Genomic DNA, 16,170 nt, shown 5'->3' with positions numbered 1-16,170 from the left:
TTACAAATTGTTTGCCCCCACCTGATAACAGTTCACAATGTGAATGACTTGTTGTGCTTCCAAAGCTGTCAGATGTGTGCCGTGCGCATCACGGAGGTTATTAGGCACTGAATCGCCGCCTCCCAACGGATCATAACGAAGAGTGTGACAGCAGGGTTACGCCGGTTGCTGCACGCACCGGCGCGCTTGGACTGCCAAGACATGCCATCATTATATTGCGAGAATTATTTATCAGTGTGTTTTCTCCCTAAGGGGAACACGAAGTCCCACAATGCAATATGGTCCAAGAATTCCGAGCTGGATATTTTTGCAAACTTGCTCATGAACATTTGAACCACACAGCAGTTAACATGGGCTGACCACTAATATTATGAATTTTCCGCACCGTTTACCGTATAAATGATGCAAAATCTTTTTTTTTTGCAAATAATTTTGTGGACCCCAGGAATATGTGTGTGGGGTCCCCATTTTGAGACCCGCTGTTTGAAACTCCCCAGTAGTTGTTGTTCATGGTGTGGCAGTGATGTCTTCATCTGGCTGTCAAAAAAGGAAGCGCCTGCAGCTGTTGCGGACCCCCCCCCCCTCCACCCCTCCACCCCCACTTCACACGCACACATCCCGAGCCTGTCACACTACTTGTTTCCATGGCAGTCCTTCAGGCGGCACCACAGGCGCTCTGTGTGTGCCTGTTTGTGTGTGTGCGTGCGGACCCCCATACAACCTGTTTTCCTCTCCATGCAGACGTTGCTCTGATGTTGAGCCCCAGAGCGGGCGTCAAACTAGCGCACGAGAGAGAGAGGGCCTCTTGTGTTGCATGTTAAACGTCTTCATTTGAATGTTCCGCTCGTCTCGGCGTATCCTTAGTCATGCTTGCGTGGCAGTCGGACCAAAGCTTGTCCGTCACTATTGATTGATGGCGACCAGTCAAGGGTGTTGCCCTATATCGTGGTTCAATATTGGATGCCGTTTTCACAGTATGCTTACTGACTGTAATGCCCGTGGATGTGGGAAAGGAGAGCCACAGTCGCTGATGCACTTTTCCACCAATTATTGAGCATGAGAAAAGACGTAAACCCCGCCTCCTAAAGGCACATGCATGTGCACAGAGGCACAGACACTCGCATATGGCTGGCGTTTTCTATATATTTTATGCTTACAATTTGCTATTTTGTGTTGAAATGCATTTGCAATGTGTTGTAGTTTTTATTAAGTTTGCGTGTGTTTAAGTGTAAAAATTGTGCATTAGCAGTAGGCTATTTTCCTCTCTGAATCTTTTCCCATCGATTTTGGTCTATGCCACGATAAGTGACGTCAGTACCACAGTTGCAATTTTGGGGAACTTTAGCACTGCTAGCTAGGGCGGCTAGCTGGCAGCCTCCGCTAAACGCTGGCAACAGGCTCCGTACAATACAATGTCAGCGCATTTATGCCTTAGCGCGCTTAACTGGAGCTTGAACGTGATTTCAGGACAAAGTTGTGTTACTGACGTCTTTCGCAAGTTTGGGGCCGTGACAAACTAGACGAGTCACGCCAGCCTTTACGTGCGGCGAAACGCTTCCGGGAACAACTTCAAAATAAAAGCGCTACAATGCATTCTCCTGGTCATTTGTGATGGACACCTAAATACACACTGACCCCAACTATTACGTACCCAATTCCCCTCCATACCATTTGCGGCGGTAGTCATTATTCTTAACTCTTTCACTGCCACTGACGTTTAAAGACGTCAAGTAAAAACCTACGGAGGGCTGCCAATGACGTCAAAAGACGTCATCCAATTTTATTTTTTATTTTTTTGAAACGGGTAGAGGGAACCCTTCCGCATCTGTGGTGAAAGTTTCAATTAGGTCTATTGTGCCTAAGGACTATTTTTGGCCCCTAGAGGGCAGCGATGACTCTCTTTTGACAAGATCGGGTGGGCGTCAGTAGAGGCGGAGCTAGAGCGTCGAGCAGGAGATGAGAATGTAAGAGAAAGGGAAAATGGCGACCGGTTGCGAGCAGCTCACGCCCGAGCCGTTTTTTTCAAAGACCAAAAGCATCGACCAACGCTAAAAGAGCACATTGATGACGACGATGATCATCATCGATGATGAACCTCGGATTCACCATCATCATCGAGGTTGACGCCGAAGTTGCAAGCGCTGACGCGGCGGCTATGACGACGTCATAAAGGCTCACGGACTAGCGATGCTGACACCGGAAAACACGGAGCACAACCGAGCACGCTCAGGCGGACGTTCGATCGGACGACGGAGAGTGCCCCGAGTCCAATGCATATTCATCGGAGGAGTGTGTACAGTCTGCTACTTGCTATTTATTCCCCGGAAAAAAAGGCAGTCAAGAAAGTGTAACGTTTGCACGCGAAACGGACCAATGCGAAAGTGAAACTAAACTGTTGTGCGAGTCCAGCGGCGTCTCCTTGCACGCAGGGGAGCGTTACAAAAAGAAAAACTGTATTTGAAACATCCACATAATTGTAGTACCACAGTTTCACACATTTGTAAATAGTTTGCGAAATTGTTTTGTCAAATTGTTACACTGTTGAATGGAAATAAACGTATTTTGCAAACTAAAAACACTTTTTTATTGTTGGTGAAAGCGTTTTACAGAAGTAAAGCACTATTTAGGTGTTTGTGGCATCATTTATGGAAAAAAAGAAGTGTAGAATTCACTAGAGTGCATGAAATAACATAGTTTCACAAAAAGCTTTTTCTCCGTTTTTTGTTTCAAAACAGAGAATTTCGGTGAAAGTAACCATTTTCTATTGTTGATTACTGAAGAACGGAATAAGGTAGAAACAAACTTATTTTTTTTCTGATGAAAGATGAGAGTCCAATCTTTCATTTGTTAGTATGTGTGTTTCCATAGTCCAAACACAACATTTTCTGTGGACCTTGAAAGATCAGTCAAAATGCTTAAATCGGCTGGCACTGACGGCATTCCCTTTTCTGAAAACGTCTGGCAGTCAAAGAGTTAAAGGCCATCGGAAACCTCTTCACGAGGACGGGATATAATAACGTATAAAAGTAAATCTACGTGCCGTATTCGGTTGCGTCCCCATGTCATGCCATAGTTTCGCTTTCATACTTTTTTTTGTTGGTGTTGAAGAAAATAATATTTTTCTTCGCGTGTTTGTTTTCTTTCGGGTAGTGAGAATGTTGATTATCTGTATACAGGCTGGAGATCGGCGAACAGTTCCTTCGAAGGTTTTATTTTTACAGAATATTCCGGACACAAGCAAGTTTACAGACAAATGGCTGCATCCAGACACATCCACAGATAAAAGTTCTACCGAGGAAATAAATAAATTAAAACAGTTATGACTAAATCTGGGCAGAAGACCCTCTTCATTGGCATACCCTTTAACGGTAATATCATACAATGCCGGTCTCTCTTGAACCAAACAGACAAAGTCATCTTCCCGATCTTCTGTCCAGACAGACATTGGGGTACGGCAGGATGATGATGCGCAAAATAGGCGGGAAAAAAATGGTCTAGGCTTTCCATCAGTACTGGTTATCCACGTTTTGTCACTTCCTCTTCTTGCCCCGTGCGCTGATTTGCTAGCTAACAGCGAATCATACCCGACACCGATTCAACATGTCGAATTTGCTGGAAACGCCCCCCCCCCGCACCCCCCCCCCCCCCCGACGTATTCCAACTGGATCCGACTCAACGACAGTAATTTACGACGCTGTCCGACTCCCGGCGTCGGATTGGTGTATCTAGGATAAGATCCAATCATGAATCAGAAGTGGCTAAAAAAAATCATTTTTGGTTTCAGCGACGACTGCCGCTTTCCTCGTCATCGCCGAAACTAGTCAAAGTAAAGCACAACCTTTTTTTGTCCACAGGACGATAAACCAGAACTGTTGATCATCCAAATTATGCGTTTTATTGGTTTAGACCCGCAAATATCTCCTGTCCACTGCAACCATTTATGGGTCTGAAGGGGCTTTAATGATATATTAAATTATCTTAATGAATGGCCGACCTCAAGTTGCACATTTACATCCCCGTGTTCCCGTTTCCAAGGAAACCAAGCTCCGCTTTGCAGTTACAGCATAACATTTTTTGACAATTTTGAGGACAAAAACTATTCGGAACCCTCGGTATAATCCAAGGAGAGATAATTATGTTGCTGAAAGAATCCAATGTCCGGCTGGCTGCACCCGGAACATTCGTTGCAGGCATTGCAAATATGTTTTTTTTTTATTATTATTATTATATTGGGTTATTACTTGTATATAGAACTGAAATTCTATTCATGAATAACTCTCTTGAGAGTGTCAATCTAAAGTGAGCGCTATTATCTATTTTTTTTTTGGTTTGGTATGGGATGTCTTTGGCAGGTGCACCATTTTGTGTCTGGTCCACTCGCACTGGGACTCGAGCCAAGCAGAGGCAACAAAAGAGGGAAAATGGTGACTAATAGCAGTTTACAGCGCTGTTACGACACCATCATTCTTCCAAGACTACGATGGCCTTTAAGTGCCCGTATGAAATCATTGGCCTTTAAAAGCACCTCTCCCAGGGCCCCCCCGCTCATTAATAAATTCAAGCCCATTCCGCTTTAATATTATTCCCAGCGCATTCAAATCAAGACAACAGCTGGGACGGCGCCCGCGGGCACCGGCAACGTCTCGGACCCGAGATCAGAGGTTTGCCGGGGCCCCGACACCCGAGGACCACAAGTGGCTCACTTAAAAAACGAGGTCGCATGGGAGCCACTTGCCAGTCCGGTGGAATTAAAACAGCAACCGGCGCTGCATGTGAATGTGTTTCGCTTCCTAATAGTGGCTGTGAGAAAACAATGCAAAGAGCAGACGTGGCAAAAGTACTCACACTGTAAAAAATATTCAGGTAGAAGTAGTGATTCAACCTAACCCTGGAGAACCCACGGGGTCAAATTTGGCCCCTATAAATTCTGCTACTCAAATAACAAAGACCTTTTTTTTTATTTATTTTTTTTACAAATTTTACTTCAAAAGTCCAGCGTGCCACTTCTGACCCCTGCACGGGGCCATCTAGTGGATGAATATTGCACTTACATGAGCCAGAGTGGTGGTGACAAGATGGCTGGCAACATGCTGTTTTGTTGAGCTGGAAATCAATCCAAACAAAACCATCTTCTCAGCAAACCATCAGATGGTAAAATTGTGTTTTTTTTCATATCATGTTGCAGAATGCCTAGGAGTATGTTTTATATATATATTTTGATAAATTAGCAACTCTGAGCTAGTTAAAAAAAAAAAGGGTTAAAATTGAAAAAACAGATTTTGGTGTTCAGTGAACTTATAGCAGTCATTTAATGTATAATTCATAATTTTCCAAAGAAGAAAAGGGTTCTTGGCTTCTCCAGGGTTAAGGAAAGAGAGTAAAATATCCAGCCATCATTTATCTATATTGATTATATTTAATAGTGTTGAAGTCTTATTGTTGACGCCTACCCAAGCTAAAGGTAGGATGGGTAGTACAGTAACCGCTATTTCCTCCTATCATTAACAGTGACATAACTACGTGATTCTCCGCCGCCCGAGGAATCGGCGCCATTTTTTTTTTTTTTTTTGCGTGATGAATTGTCGGCAGGGGCGGCGGAGAGTCTGGCCGCACGGCCCGAGGGAATCAGGTATCATTAGAGACGTGAACACATCCGCTTTTGCGCTAGGCCGCGCGCACAAGCGTTCAATATTAATAGGCTTTCATCAAGGGCACAATTAGGACGCCTCCGTTTGACACCTTCTATAGGCTGCAGATGAATATGGATACGCCGGGTCCCGAGGAAGAAGCGCGCTGGGTGGAATTAACAGATCAGCAGCAGGAAGGAAGCGCAAACATGACAGTCGGGACCTGATTTACGCGTGAGACTAAAAGTACATTATTGTTAGTAGTTGTACAAGACACATTTGGAATTCACAGCCGGGGGTGGTTCGTATATTTTTACATATTTGCATGCTGGGCAGTGATTAAAAATATCCCGCTGTAGAACAACTTGGCAAAACAGTCCCAGCAACTCTTGACTCCCAGATCAGCAGGAAGTTTCCACGTTGAGCAAATTGGGTTCATTTACACTAAGAATTTAATCCAAGTTTTGTTCCATCGGAAGCACACTCCTGAGATCCTCAATTAGCATTTTTAAAAACCCAAATATTAGACCCCTTTTTTAACTCAAATATTTGGTCATGCAAACGTGATCGGTAGACCTCTTTTGAACCGAACTTTGGTTTTTGCTCTGTGCATTCTCTATTCGCCAGGAATCTTGATCTTTTGAGTACAGGAACTACTTGTGTGCATGGCGGCCATCTTACGTTGCCACTCGCTAAACAAGCCTAACTTGATTGCATTGATTTCTCTGTGCCGTGTTCATGTTATTTTCCGTCTCTATGGCAAAAATGCCACATTGTGTATATTAGGGATGTCAGGCAATTACAAATTTTAATCATAATTAATCGCCGGACTTCAATAGTTAAACTCATGATTAATCGCAAATTTTATATATGTTGTAAATGTACAATTAAAATATTTTTTTCTAAGTTTTCATAAAATGGATTTTTTTTTAACTAATACAAATATGGCTGCATATTTTAGTCATTGATACAGTAATTTTATAATCATTCATAAAATTTAGTTAAATTAATTAAAAAGATGTACTGTATAAAACCAGTGGGATATTGACTTGTGTTGTTCATTTTTCTGCCACTAGGTGGCATAATTGCATTTGTAAGACATTGACAGCTTAGTGCTTTTTTTTTTCATATTAAGAGCTATCAAATCTTTAACATTAAGTAGCCTAACTTGTGAAATTCTGCACATTTTTAAAATTTAAAATACAACTTGACCCCAGTCTTCACAAATGCATGATTTTTTAATTTTTAATTTATTAAATTAATTTATTAATGCAAAATTTTGACGTGGACGAGGCTTTCCAAGTAAGGGGTGATCATTATCGTGCATACATTTTTTTTGGGTGGTGTTAAAGGAACTTTAAATTAACTCAAAATTAATGCACTAATTTTGATACCCTATAGCACATAACCACAATTTTTCAACAAGGAGGAAGCGACTATTTTTTTTAGTGTGGTGAGTGACATGGATATAATTTTATTGACCTTAGAAAGTTAAAAGTGGAAAATAGGCCTTCTGTATTTGCGTATTAACGTCCGTGCGTCACAGTTTGGATTGGGATCTGGGACAAAGTCTGCGCGCTCATGCATGTAAACAGTTAGATGTGATACGATACAATATACTATTATTTTCCCGTTTAAATTTTTTTTTTTTTAATATGTGCCTTGGCTCGATAAAGGTTGGGAAACACTGCAATAGGCAAATGAAAAAAAACTGTCTCTGGTCCTTTAAGCAAGCAGCAAGAGACCAATTAGCGCCTATCTCTATTCAATTTCTCCATGGCTCTACTTGGAGCAAAGTGGGGAGGAGGGGGCGAGTAATGGGGGAGGTGATGTCGGAGGGGGGAGGAGTTTTGAGGCGCGCCGACAGGAAGCCAGAAAACAAAGCAATCATCTCAGCGCGCTTGCCCTCCTCTCCCCTCTCCTCGGCAGCTCCAATTACGAGGCTCCTCTGGCCGCCATCAGTATGCAGCGGGGCCGCCCGCTCTACTCCACTCGCCGCGGGCCATTGAATACGTTACCTCCACTGCGGGGCTCGGGGCTCAGGGAGCATGGCGCCCCCTAACCCCCCTGGATAATTTGGGATTCCTGGGCTGCTGCCTGGCAGAGGTAGAAAAAATAAATAAAAAATAAAACACCTTAGATGAAGAAAGTAAGGTAAAAAAATAAAAAATAAGGTTGCCTTGCAAATATCTAGAGAGAGTGTGATTTATTGATTTGTTCATTCCTCCACTTATTGTTTGTAAATCGCTACTGAGGCGACGCCACCCACTCACAGGAGTTTCACTCGCTCGGGCAAAAGTTTGGGAGAAGCACATTATGTAAGTGTAAAAAGTTTCACAAACTCAAATGCATTGTTGTAAAACCTCATCAAAATATTTGAAAAGGAATCATGTTGGGCATTTTGTGGATCTTGAATCCATAACTGAGTATAGATTTTTTCTAAAGGGGAAGCCAAGTCAAAATATTTCTTAACAATGACATGTTCTGTATAAACACGGTATTCTGATTCATTTTGTGTTTGTGGAAGATGAATTAGGCCAAAAAGTCCACTTGTTTTTTTCCCCCCCATCTCAGGCGGCGGCCATTTTGCATTGTATGACAAATGCCGGCGACTGAAAATGACATCACACTTGCTTGTGATGTCATTTTCAGTTTACAGCAAGTGGCAAAATGGCCGCCTCCTGAGCTGTATGATAAACAGGTGCTTTCCTTTTCTCTCTCTCTCTCTCTTCCTCTCATACTCATTTATTAAATGATTTTGTGTGGAGTATTGAGGCACATACCCCAAAAAATGGACTTCCCCTTTAAACAAATATTTTTTTCACACGTTTTAACTGATCCAAAGTGTCTTAGCATGTCTGTTAATATGATTTTGTCAAAATACCTAAAGTGATCAAGAATTGCAGGACGCACTGAAATCAGCCTGTTTTCATGGTGGTTCCGAATCATGCAAATGAGACACTGTTGACCCCGCCCCCGCCTATACTGCGGGGCCAATGATGAGTGCAGATTGCATGGAAAGTACAAGTGTGAATCTTAGCGTGTGAAGAAAAATTAAAAAGTAAAAGTATGGATTTTATTTTCACTCATGGATGCAGCACTTCATCAAATCCCCGAATCACACAATGATAAATCAATGTAAACGATCCATTCATGCGGTGTATGCAGCAGAAATACTTTTGAGAAAACCCATGCAAGCAAGAGTAGAACATGTAAACTTCACACAGGTAAGCCGAAATTCGAACCCGAATCTCACAACTACAAAGCAGACGTGCCAACCTCTTGCCCAACATGCTGTTAACTTTCCTGCAAGTATAAAAACAAGTGAATTGGCCTACAAATAAAAATCCCAACACGGTCCGACGAAACCTGTCGCACGTCCAAATTAGTAGCCTCTCTAAAATCTGCAACCCAAATGATTGTTGGGCTGTGATAATGTCAAACAATATACATGATGTATGTAATATGTAGCATGATGTCACGGGCGAGGTGAGGTAATCCACTTAGAGTGATTAAGAGGCCCCTTTCTTTCTTCTCCGTGCACATTCAAGGCTGTAATGAAGGAGCGCTCCATAATGGTAATGACGCTCCAAATATTCTCCATATGAAACAAAAGCGCGCACACACACGCGAGGAGGAGGAATGTGACACGCTCGTAAAGTATCATCTGCTGTAATGCCTTATGACAATGTAAGATTAATGAGGGTGCATTGAGCAGCGCTAAAAGCGGCACCTGCTCCTCTAATCATTCTCATACGTGGACTCCCCGCTGACACACTAACCTGCTGCTGCTCCTCGGACCCCGGTGCCCCTCAAAGGCGTTTTTTTTTTTTTTCCCAAGGACCGCCGCCGTTACCTTTTCTAATGCGGCCCACATGTTACGTCGGCGCTCTTTTGTGCTCTGCTTCGTCTCACCGCCGCCTGCTAGCTGACCCGCTGGCCGCCAGAGCCGCGCGCTCTCGTATAGCGTAAAGCCCTCCTCTTTCAATGTGCAATTACGGTACCTCAAACCGAGCATGATAAAAGTGAACGTGAGAGGCGTGTTTACACGTGTTTTAATATTTGAAACTCAGGAGCGGGCAGTGTTTCTTGTTAAGCTATTTTCACAGAAGCAATCCCTTTCACTCCCGGCTGTTTTACTGGATTTTACTGATTTTGCAAGGCCCACAGAATATTGTGTTCAATTGCTATAAAAGCATAGAACCTACCAAAAGAAAGATTAGAGTCTCTTTTTTCATCAGGAAAAAAAATATATTTGTATCTATTTCCATTTTGCAGCAATTAGCATTAGAATAAAGTTTCATCGATATTCTTATTCCTGGTGAAAACACTGTTAAAAAGAGCTTGTTGTAACATGGCCCTGGCTGATCTCTTATACTCTGCTACCATCTGCTGGCCAGTTTTTGTACCATCACTTTAAGCGACCTCTTCATGTCAAAAGCTGCATCAAAGCCTTCTGTATGCTTTTGCATAAAATAAACATAAAAAACATATATGTTTTTGGGAGTAAAGGACAAAGTATGAAAAAATGTGTTCACACTGTATAGTTTTGTTAAGATGATAACGATGGATAATGAAGATATGTCTTCAGTGCAGGGAATCAACTGAGGTGCTTCTGCCAATCGAGAGTTGGCTATTCCCTTCAGCGTGTTTATGCCAAATACCGTTTAAATGCGCTGAGGATTAAGTAGGTAGCAAACCTGGTCCAGTCTGTCGGTTGGTGGGAATACAAGCATTAGCCGTCTGTTTGTCTTTCCTTAATCCCATAACTGATTGGAGTTGTGTAAGACAAACTCATGATCTGTGTTTTGTTCATCCTTTGGTTTGGGATTTCACGTGACATTTGTACACAAGTCATTTCAGTTCCCTATTTTGTGATTTGGTTTTGTCTTCCCAGCTTGCTCGTTTGTCTCCACCTGTGTTCCGCTTGTGTCAACCAATCAACTCTCGCCAGCCTTGTGTTTTGTCCAAGTGTGCCTTGTTGTCTGGACGGTCTGTTTCTATTTAGTTCTCCTGTTTTCCGTACCCTCTTCCTCTGGCTTTGAAGCGCCGTTGTGTCCTTGTGATGTTGAGTGTGCCCCGTTTATTTGTTCACTTTGTACCCTTGATCGTGCTACCTTGTACCTTTATGTTCTGTTTTTGAAAATAAATACTTTTTTCGCCCTGAACTCTCTCTTGCCCGCTTCCCTGTTTTGGGTCCAACTAATACCTGTGTATCTCTGCAACAACCCCAAATGTGACATTAACTCTAACCTTGGGGTGCAACGGTTTCAGATTTTGGTGTACAATTATTGTCTGAGAAAAAAAACACGGTTTCACGGTTATTCTTATAGACAAAAAAAAATTCAATAAAAACAATAAATAAATGAAAAAATGTATATATTTTTTAAGTTGCTGTCTTTTAAAGCAAACAGCACACAATTCATTTAAAAAATATATATAGTTTCGAACTTGAAAAGCTCAAATTGGCTTTAACTTAAGGTTTATTTTAAAAAGCTGAAAATAAATAACTGAATAATACGGTCTGTTGTGAGCGGAAATAACCGGTGTTGTTGAACGGCTGCGGTTACATAATCCTGACGTTTAAAAAAAACACGGTTAATCGTAAAAAAGCAGTTACTAGCTGCAGCCTTACTCTAACCTTGGTATAAAGGTCTCGAATACTAAACCAAAGGCCTTAAGCATGTTACATCAAACTTACACCAAAAACTTAGCTGAACCTTAACAGATAACCTTCATGTCTTACCTAACCCTAACCTTACCATTACCCGTACCCACTAATTCTAAAAAATAACCCTGTTACCACAAGTGTGCACCAAAGCCTAACTCTAATCCTAATTCTTACCCAAATACAAACCCTAACTCTAACTCCAACCACCAACCTTCTCATATATCCGTAACCCTCAAAGTTTTTACTCATACAACTAAGAGGCTTGTTACACCAAACTCCAAAGTCTAACCCAAATCCCTAAAACCTCAGAGTAACTTCCGAGCTGAAAATCATTTAATCCACAAACCCTCACAATACACAATTGTTCCAGCATCACTTTCATCACATTTTTCAGCGTGCCCCTCGGAAGAGTTACTTCAAAACTGAAATGGCTCCTGATGAGGGAAAAGCTTCCCTCGTTTTGTTTAAAGGGAAATCAAGAAGACAGAAGAGGAGTTATTTTATTGTATTTGTGTGTGATTCTTCTCCATTGACCTGCAGGGCATAGCCACACACGCAGGATAATAACACAATCAAGGACAAAATGTAATGGTAGTGGGGCGGGGGGGTGCGGGGGGAAGGGGGGGGGGGTTGAGAGAAGGGAGGGGGAAGCTATCTCTTTAAACTTGTGTCTCATCTAGCAGACAGGCCAGGGAGAGGTGCCAGCAGCTATTCAGCAGAGAGCGGGAAAGCAGGTCATTGGAGTCATGGCCGCTAAGAGCCGCCGTGCTATAGAGTGCCACTGACAGCCTTCCACAAGGCCACCGTCTCATCTGGGTACGCCAACCCCAAAATTTGGAGAGCAGAATTGGCTGCCGACAAAGATATCCTTGTGACAAAAGAAGAAGGCCATCTCAAAATATCCAACCTTGAAGAACAGGAACGAATACGTGGCGAAGGATTCATACGAAGACACTTCTAGGCAGGTATATGCATACGATGTCATATAACTTAATATGCAAAGTCAAGAGAACCATGTTGCAAAAATCCATTAGCAACTCATTGTTTTATGGTGAGTCATCAAACTTGCATCGTCCACCAACAAGTCACCCCGTCTTTGAAGGTTTCCGGGAAATGGGAAAAAAAATAAAAAAATCCCACTTGGAAATTTGGACTTTTTTTTTTTACTTTTTAGGGGATTCAAGTTTGTAATCGTATAATTAATCACATGACTTCAATAGTTAAAATCGCCAATTTTATATCTGAGGCAATAGATAGTATAGGCGTCATATGACGTAGCAAGTTCGTGCTTACCTACACGGCGATGCAGCTTGCCCTCGAAGATGCATCCAACGGGACGCGCGCGGACGCTCATCGCATTGTTCCCTGGCTGGAGATACACCAAGGGGAGGGGGGGGGGGGGGGCGTTTCAGGTAGAAAGCCCTATGATGCATGTTTGCTGTGTGGCTTCTTTAGATCAATGTGGCGTCCTACCTCAATGCAATTTGCCCAGGAAGCTTCATCCGGTGAATGGGAAAGTGGCTTCCCACGTCTTAACAAATTTCTTATCGCTAAGCTAATGCATGCTACCACCTACTTCCTTGTCTACTGTGGGCTTCTTCTACTCCCCCAACATGCTGGCTCTCCTCTGATCAAAGCTACTGTTGCCATCTACTGGCAACCACACCTCATTACAATCATTTTTAAGATCAATACTTGCTAGGGACTTGCATGAGAATGTTCTACGTCCCGTGCATTAAAAAACCCGCAAAACCCGAGTAAAGTCGTGGATGGCAATGAATGAGTTAATAGCTATCTAATCCGTAACATGAAGTAATTTGCGAAATTCTGCACATTTATTATAGTGTAAAATGCTACTTGACCCCAGTCTTCACAAATATATGCATTATTATAAAATGTATTCCTGCTAAATTTTGACTTGGCCCCCCCAGTACAGGCTTTCCAAGTAAGGCACGCAAAAAAAAAATAGTGGCGTTAAAGGAACTTTAAATTAACTCAAAATTAACAAATACATTTTGACACTCCTATTATTTTTGACAAATAATCTTGATCCATAGGCTTTACATTGAACGGAATATTTGGTGTGGGGGGGGGGGGGTTAAAGCGAGCGGGTATTCCAATCCCCCGCACACGCAGCTGAGCGGCCACTCGTCACACACAGACAGGAAATGGACAGCCACTTTGGGGAAATCCAATTGGCTTGTCGTCGGCTGTGGGAAAGATTGAATCATGAAGACATTTGAGGTGATTTAATGGTGTTAACATGCGCACACTGGAGCTCCGTGGCTTTAAAGCTACACGGACTTTCTTGATGATTGAGTTGGCCGTAAAATCAGTCACTTCTCCAGAGTCTGTTTGACTGCCAGAAATGGATGGACATTATCAGGAGTTCTGAAAGTGATCCGTTTTTAGACAAACTGGTGATGGATTTCACTTTTAACAGCCACTTTAACTCCACTGGATCTCAATTCTTTCTTTTTCTTGCCTGCAACGTGCGTGGCTCAAGTTATGGTGGGCAATGAGGGGATGCCGAGGCCTCCCTTTTCCTCTAATTTGAGGTCTGCTAGACTGTAAAATGCTCCTCAGAGCCAATCAGAAGCAATCAGTGTGTGGCGAGAGAAGTCAGATTGCATGGATGTCATTGTAAACGGCAGAGAATACAGTATGGGGTTTTGTCTGTGAAGCTTCTTATTATGTATGTTAAATTTGCTGGTAACTAAAGATGGGATGTAATCCACACTTGAGCATCATTTACAGACTGATGCATTGCCCTTTGGTCCCCATATTACAACAAATACTTGCACAGTGTTGCCACAGTTACTTGAAAAAGTAACTTATTTGCTTTTCAGATTACATGATTATAACTATAATTTAGTTACTTTACTGATTACTCAATTTTAAAAGTAACTTAGCTACTTTACTGATTACATTATTTAGAAAGTAACTTTTTTTTTTTTAAGATAGATATCGCGTTGTTAACAGTACGGATTGTACTATCCTTTCTTCCCCCCCAAGACGATAGGACGTAGATTTCCTCATCCCTTTATTACTTGTAGTAATCCATTAGTTTACATGTTACTTAGTAACGCATTACCGGCGTCACTTGCAGTCACTTAGTTGTATCCCACAGTGAACGTGGCAGTACTGTATTTATTTTTTGGGGTTGTTTTAAGACAAAAAATGCAAATGATAAATGGCAACTATATGCAGGTTTGTTCAAACCAGCTCTCTATAATGATCACCACGACTCTACAAATATGTGGAGATAATGATTTCTCTAAATGTATCCAACCTAAGAACCTGATAAAAGAAAAAAACAACAAAAATCTAAATATAGTGGACATATACTGTTTTGTTGTATTTATTTTACATACACACACATACATATATAGGCCTGTCCTTATTTTCAGAAGGTCACTGTGCGTATTTTCAGAGCTAAAATAGTCTATGTTGACATGTCTTTTAGCAAAAAAAAAAAACATGTGAGTGCACAATAACTTTTTGAAGACCCTGTGCTAAATATTAATTTGCCACAGGAAAAAAAAAATCACAAATCATTTGAAATGGATGAAGTAAAATTTGGAAAGGATCAATCTTGGCGTGAGGTTTTTCGAGTATTTTATTTTTACTCATTTTTACTTCGAGTTTTGGACTTGTAATGTGTGTATATTAGTGGAAGAGATGCAGTGTAATTAACAGCAAGAGGAAGAGGCAGAGAAGGTCCCCAACTACCCTAAGCTTAAAGTTGTTGTTCCCACAGAACGGATAGAATATACATACACCCGCGAGCATTGTTATATGCTAAAGTCGCAGTTGTTTGAAGGTTTACAATTAATGGAACATTTATGCTAATGACCGTTAGCCTGTCTATAGCGTTTCACATTATTTGTTTGCATTAAGCTAGCATACTTTAAATTAACTTTAAATATGTTTTTGGGATGTGTAAAACTACAAATAAACTGTATTATGTTCTTATTAAGTAGGATTTCCCCCACGATAAGCCGAGTTGACTGCACAACTCATTGCGTCCCCCGCAAAAGGACTTCTTCCCTTCCAGTCCACGCGCCGAACACTTCGTCGTCATCTTGCCGCTGATGAGCTGACCACATCCTCGGAATACTTCACAAGACAAATAATTGAACTCCTCAACAAGCCCCCTTGATGGACAAAAATTGCTCCTCCAGCCACCGCTTCTGCTTCTGGGCTTTGTTCTCCAAAAGCAACAACAGCAAGCAAGTGATGGCAAATGAGGAGGCCTTTTGCACAAAACACACCTCGCAGAAATGATAACACATAAGAGCGCCGGCGCTTGCTTGCTTGCATTTACGCCCCCGGCTTGGCTGATTTGCAGCCATTAGAGGCGGCCCCGCCGTGTTGTACAAATAGTAATAAAGAAGCCTTCAAAAGAGATATGTGATCTTAAAAGAGTTGTTTTATCCCGGCACGCCGTGACTGATGCCACCATCAGCAGTTAGCAGCAATCAAGGCGGTGAGATGGCCTAGAGAGGATGGAAGTGGATATTTGGGGTTTGTGTTTGTTTTTGGCCAGTAGGTGGCAGTGTGCACCCACAGAACGCGCGGTGCTGGCAGAGGACGCTTGAGGGCTGTTCAGTGGATTTAATTAGACGGAAACAGATACTCACATGTTCATTTCTCTGCAGCCTTTCTGTTGAGGAAGGGAGGGAAAAGAAAAACAGACTTTACGCTCCAATGGCGACTGCACATACGCTCTGTGAAAAAGGCCAAGTGTTAAGACCCGACTTCACACCTCCTGGAGGCGGCCATTACTGCAGGTAGAGCTGTCAGAATAGCAGGCTAACTGCTAAAGTAGTCTAAAAAAAAGCTGAAAAAAGAAATATCAAAAAAGTAAGT

The 16,170-nt window shown here is 42.1% G+C and overlaps 1 long non-coding RNA gene across 1 annotated transcript; it reads right to left on the bottom strand.

Annotated features, from left to right (window-relative positions):
- Positions 1-7,162: 7,162 nt before the first annotated feature.
- On the bottom strand, positions 7,163-12,878 carry LOC144054268 (uncharacterized). Its single transcript, XR_013294635.1, has 3 exons — positions 12,772-12,878; positions 12,592-12,667; positions 7,163-7,724 (listed from the first exon to the last, which is right to left on the bottom strand). It is a non-coding gene; the product is annotated as an uncharacterized LOC144054268 (long non-coding RNA).
- Positions 12,879-16,170: the final 3,292 nt, after the last annotated feature.

Source organism: Vanacampus margaritifer, chromosome 6 (assembly GCF_051991255.1).
Source record: "Vanacampus margaritifer isolate UIUO_Vmar chromosome 6, RoL_Vmar_1.0, whole genome shotgun sequence".
NCBI lineage: Eukaryota > Metazoa > Chordata > Actinopteri > Syngnathiformes > Syngnathidae > Vanacampus > Vanacampus margaritifer.
Note: the sequence above shows the minus strand (reverse complement) of the source record. Positions and strands in the feature narration are given on the sequence as shown.